This window comes from Sylvia atricapilla, chromosome W (assembly GCF_009819655.1).
Source record: "Sylvia atricapilla isolate bSylAtr1 chromosome W, bSylAtr1.pri, whole genome shotgun sequence".
NCBI classification, from domain to species: domain Eukaryota; kingdom Metazoa; phylum Chordata; class Aves; order Passeriformes; family Sylviidae; genus Sylvia; species Sylvia atricapilla.
Genome location: NC_089173.1, coordinates 9852874 through 9858968, shown reverse-complemented (window position 1 = coordinate 9858968; position 6095 = coordinate 9852874). Strand labels below are relative to the sequence as shown.

The following is a 6095-nucleotide window of genomic DNA, read 5'->3' as shown; positions in this document are numbered from 1 at the left end:
ATCCTGCTCTTTGTATGCTGGGGATGAGGGACACTGTTTAAAAGTGGGTATCTTCACTGGTATTCTCTGTTTGGAAGAAGCTTAGCATGTTCTGATCATTCTGAGCCAGGATGTCAGTTTTGCATCTGAGCCTTGAATAGCCAGGAGCTGGTATATGGCCACAATGTTGGGTGTTTTGTTCTTTTTTTTAAGTGACTCATTATCTGTTATATATAAGTGGAAGAATTATTTTGAACATGTCATCAGTGGATTAAGCGTAGTGCTTCAATCTTTTTTTTTTTTTTTTTTTTTTTTTTTTTTTTTAAATCTCCCTCTGGTTTAAAGTATTTATAATTACATTAGTTAACATTTACTCACTAGGACTGAAAAGCAAACATCAAAGACTTGCCCAAAACTGCAAACTGGTTTCTCTGTAATGTAGTATAAAATGACTTGATGCTCATTGCGTCTTTCTTAACCATAGCATAAGAACCCCTTTCCATCTCTGAATCCACATCTGTAGATATGCACATGGATACAGCAAATACCCATCTCCATTTCCAGTCAGGCTGCCTCTTCATAAATCCTGGATTCTCTCATATTGCAGTTGTAGTACCTAAATCAAAAAGCATCTGGATAAAAAGCAATTATAGCTATTTGACTTGGATGAAATTAAGACTACATGGTGTGCCAGCTGAGAGAGCCATGGGAGCTGTCTGCCCTCTCCCAGTGATGTAGACACACACTGCAAAATTCATTCAAACTTTGCTTCTTTGGTGCCCAATTAGCAGCAAATGCCAAGAGTGCTCACTTCCATATACAATTTTCCCAGAGGCCTATCTGATATCCCTGCAAAACCCAGCACTGACTCCAGACATCCGAAATGACATTTCTCTTGGTCTGTGTTTTGAGATAGGACAAGAACAATGGAGAAGATGACCTGGGAAAATCCAGATTATGTAAAGTTTCTTTGCCCTGTTAACATCAGAGAGTTCATCATGCAGATATCCATTTTTCTGCGATTCTCCTCCCCTTAGAAGGTTGTAAAGTCCAAGAACCTGGTTCAGGGAAAGCAATTCCTGCCAAGATCCAGCCAGTCTTGTGACTTCTTGGGATAATGGAGTTGTGCTGAAGGGATGAGCACTGACGGAGCAGAACGTGGCTGACAGCCTGGCTGTGGCTCTACAGGCCCCTTGGGTGGAAGAATCACTTTACCTGTTCTCAGGACAAAAGTGAATTGTTTTCTTATAAGCATGCTATTTTTAAATTGCCCATTCTGCTTCTGAGGGGTGGGATCTCTAAGGAGTAGCATTTTAGTAACAGTCAGAAGCTCAAACCAGTAGTCTGGTCCTGTAGTGGAATAATGGCAATCATGGATTAGGGCAGTTTGCATGCAGATAAATAAAGTTCTCCCTAAAGGCTTGCAGTCTCAATCTGATGGGCTGGTTGGACATCAAAAAATAATTTGATACCACAGCAATGAGTGCAGTACAAATATCTGGAGAACTTTCTGACCAAAGAGTTGGGGATGATCTTATCAAAAAAGATCATAGCACTTTTCTTTGCAAAGTTCATTCTGCCTACCAGAATTGTTGTTCCTACTTAATCTGCCCTCCAGCTGGTGATTACCTCACCTTTACACTGGTGTCTGACTCTGCCAGTCACTGTTTTTTAATCCTTTAGTTTTGTAGCTGATGTCTCTGTTACTTCCTCTGCTCCTGATCAGAACAGATAAAGCTGAGGCTTTTTAGTGGCACTGTCCTTACATCAAGAGAGAAAATAGCCCATTGTTGATAAATCTATTAATAATTCAGCTTGTGCATTCTTGAAAATATATAAGCAGTTTTAAGCTAGTGAAAGGCATGTGCATGTTGCAGGAGTAATGTATGTCCATTTCCTTCTGGCTTGCACCTTACATGGTGTGTGGAGGGTTGTGTGCAGTGGTTACTTACCCAGAGATCTGGAAGGAGAGTCAAGCTCTATGTGGCACTTTATGCTTTCCATGCTCTGTGAAAGTGTTCTTTACTTGCATACTTATGTAGCTTATTGGGTTTTTCTTTTATATTTTAGTTTAAATGTGAATAATGATTCTGTGTGCGCAAATGTGGTCAAGAAAAAAGTCTTAAAGGGCAGAGTTATACTTTGCTTAATTGATGCAGATTTTAGTCCCATGGGTATTACAGGACTCGTTCACCTGTGAAAAGGTGACTGCAGTTTGAGAGCAAGCTAGGAAATCTGGATGGCTTTCCTGCCTGTCACCAGTTCACATGTTCCTGTTGCCAGTCTTTTACAGGTCATTAAGTGAACTTCTTTTCTCACTCCATAGGCTCCATATTTGATGTCCAACTCTGTTGGACCTGCTGATTACCCACTCTGGGGAAAACATGGTGGGATGTGTTTTCACAACCTGTCTTACTGAAACAACATGGCTTGCTTTTTCAGGAATTCCACCAGCAGTGACACACAGGAGTCCTCCAGAGTTCTTTAATGACCAAGTAATTTGTATAGATGATGTAGCCCAGCTAACCTGGGAGTGGTGCTACAGCAGGAGCCATAAGTGGCTGACGTTCCTGAGGGGATGGTCTCCTACTATGTATTACTTTGGCTTGAGTGCTGGTTTTTTCCCCATTTGGGAATATTTATTGCTGCTGTTTGAGTTTTTAACTTTTATTCATTAAATGAGTAATGCCTCTCTGGGTCTGCAGTGGGAGCAAAAGGTTCAGGTGGCTCTTTCAGAGCTTCATGCTTTCAGGCTATCCATATGGTTATTAAACCCTTTCTATCTGGAGCTCTGTTTCCTAAGCGTTTAGGAGAAATCGTTCTGCAGTGTGAAAGATCTCAGATGAAAATGTGTTTGGGACTGGAACAGAAATGCATATTGTTTTAGAATTTTTTTGTCATGGTTTAGAGGTTAATTTGGACTTTGAGCTCTCACAGACTGAATAGGGAGTGATATATATATATATTTATTTTTTTTTAATAACTTATAGTTGGCTTAAGTGAGTCAAAGCTCAGTTATCTGTACCTGCTTGCACTCTTGGCTGGCCTGTTGCTGTATTTCCCTCAGACCACAACATTCTGTGCTGTCTGGCATCTGTTTCCTTCTGTAAGAGCACCTCCTGTCTTCCCTGCTGCCTGTTGATTGAGTTCCAAAATAAATCTGAGCTTGGATTCTTACATCTAAAGTACCTGTGGACCTAAGACCATGTGGAGCTGTGGATTGAGGGCCATGGCTTTGGTATTTAATTCCCCACCAGCCCCTCACTGCTTTGCAAGATGTTCCCAAACCTAGCTAAAATCTGTGTGCAGGAGACAAATCTCTCAGGCTGAAAATTTTAGTAACCTGGACATCTAAAGACCACCAGAGTGTCCTTGTCCCTTTGCAAGGAGAGTTGTGCACGCGAGCTGCTGAGTGCTCTGGAAGGGGGCAGACAGAGGAACTCCTTGGGTAACCATACTTTTTGTTGACCTTTAATTCTGCTCTACTTCTGCTCTTCTGTGACCAGGTGGAGATCATGGGAGGGAAGGTCAGGGTTGGGTCACACTTTCCAGCTCTCAGTAGAGAGCAAGTTGTTTATTCTCATCTGTCTGCACAACACTGCAGGAAAAAGAACTGTAGGAACATTTCAGATTTTAAACATTGTTTCACAGAACAGTATTCATTAATAAAGGAAAAATTAGTCTGTTTTAACCTGTGTTCCTCATAATCAAGATTGTTCCAAAATACTCGGCTTTTGTTGAATTAATAATTTTGCCTTTACCTCCATTGTTCAACATTACTGTAAAAAATTTTTTGCTTGGTTTCTTTTCCATTTGTTTTTCATTGCTTGTAACCTTTTCTTAGAAATGTGGAAATAATTTTCCTTATTTATGCACCGAAATAAACACACCACTGATCACCTGAGTCCCTCCCCATGTTTCTTACTCAGTGCCTTCCAGTGTATCTTTCCATATTTTTTACCCAAATGTTTGATAGCTGTCAACAAATACCATCACAGAGTCATAAAATTCCTGCTGATGGGTGCTGCATTGTTAGTTGGGGTAAAGAGGGGTCATCTCTTTTGTTAAACACTTCTGGAAAAAAAATGCTTTGAAGAACAGGCCTGCCCTGTTTAATACATTTAAATGCAGATTGTTTTGGCCCGTGGATAACTTTAGTTTTGAATATTTGACTCTTTCAGATATGTAATTGCAACGAGTGCCTACAGTAGCTGTTTATAGAGTGTGTCCCTGCTCGTGGGCGAGGCACTGGGTGCTGAGGTTTCCTCGGCCTCTGCCTGCGAGGTTCCCTTCCTACCCAGGAAGACTCATTGGGACTGATGTTCTTCCATCTTCAGGGGAACAACCTTGTGTGACTAAAGAACCTCTACCAGGGTCAGGAGCAGTGAACTTGGAAGGAAAATCAAAGAAGCTTCCTAATTGCAGGTAAAGCACATCCCAAGTTTCCAGAAAGCAGGAGAGAGCTGCTGTCCCTTAGGCATGTTTTGTCAGGAGTTGAGGATATTAGCAATGAAAGGATTGTTGCTGTAAATAAAGACAATAAAATAAATCCCTGCATCTGCTCCCAAAACAGAGAGAGATTTCTTCTGATATACCATACTATTAATATTTGACTTAATGTGTATATGGGATGTCTCAAGTGTTCTATAACATACGTGATGCCCTAGTTCCCATAAGTCACAGTGTTTTCTACCTAGTCAATTCTGAATAATGTTTTTAAATTACATAGAATATTAGAGGATACACTTTCTGGTTTTTTCCTAAGCCTTTTAAAACAGATTTATGTATCTAGTTATTTCAGCATTATTGCATTTAGTCAAACCCAGGAAATATGAAATGTCAGGTTTTGGTTCATCATTCAGGTCTTTTTGGAGCTTCTGCTTCTCCTTTCACTTTACAGAGTTTTAAGGAGAGGATGCTTCTTCCTGTGGCAAGAAGAAACAAAGAAAAGGAAACGTCAGATGCAACTGATAGTGTCTGCTGTCAGCAGCCATTTGGGACAATTTTATGATTTACAATCCTGTCAAATTTATCTTGTGTAATAACCCAGGAGGTTTCCATTTGGCCTGCAGTGACACAGTGCTGCTGGGAAAGGAAAAACCAAACATCTTTGCATTATTCCCTGCTCTGTGACTTTTGTCTTACACACGGAAAACAACACGTACTCGCCTGCATGGAGGCACCGGAGCCTCAAATCCATTCCTGCTCCTGTCGGGAGGATGGGTCTAGTCTCCACTGTGCCAGAGCTGCCCAGAGCCAGGGGCCATCTGTAGCCATCTCTGCCCCAGCTGGTCTCCAGCCCGTGGCTCTGGGAGGCTGAAGGAATGGAACGTGACTTTGGGAAGGTAGATGCTGCTGTGCCACTCCGAGCAGGGACCAGCAGGGCTCCACTGTGGACAGCAGAGCCATAAAAATACCTTCATCCACCTGCATGGAGGAAGGATTTTCTCTTTTATTTTTGATTGTTCATCAGAATACTTTGAATCTTGGCTCTCCAAAGCATAGGACAAATTTGAGCTGCAATCATTGCATGTAGAGGTCACTAAGAGCATGTCTGAGTGATCTCATCTAGTTTTAGCATTCATCAGCCACTGATTTTGGAGAGTGGGGATTTCTCCCCCCCATGCGGGTGTCCAGAGCTGTTTACCGGCTTGCTCGCTCACCGACTTCGCATACAGGGGTACAGCTTTGTATCCTTTGGTTCAATAGGTTGAACCTCAAGCAGAAGCATGGCAATCCGTGGAAGAAAGGAGGACTCTCACATGGATCAGAGCTGAGGTTTATTGCTCCCAGAGGGCCACATGCAGAGAGTGACTCCTGGGCTTTGGGTTTAAGTGCAGGGGGTGATCTAGAACCAATGCCGGGTAGGATGGGAGTGACCAGGACAAGACAACAATTAGTAGAACATCTTATAAAAAAAACAGAGAGGGGTAACAGGGACCTTGCCAAATCACAGTGCAGCCCCACTAGAATTTTCCAGGCTTCTGGGCAGGATTACAGAGTGATTGACAAAACCCAGCACCAAGGAAAGACCAAGGGGTTTGAACAGGGAGTAGGGTGGACCAAACCATATTACAGAAATTTGGTAACTCAAATTTCACACTGCAGCACCCTCC

General features: G+C 42.1%; 1 long non-coding RNA gene across 1 annotated transcript in view; it reads right to left on the bottom strand.

The window, feature by feature from the left end:
- The window catches only part of LOC136373294 (uncharacterized), a 394644-nt gene that overhangs the window by 306321 nt on the left and 82228 nt on the right, over positions 1–6095 (bottom strand). The gene's annotated exons all lie outside the window — the stretch shown is intronic.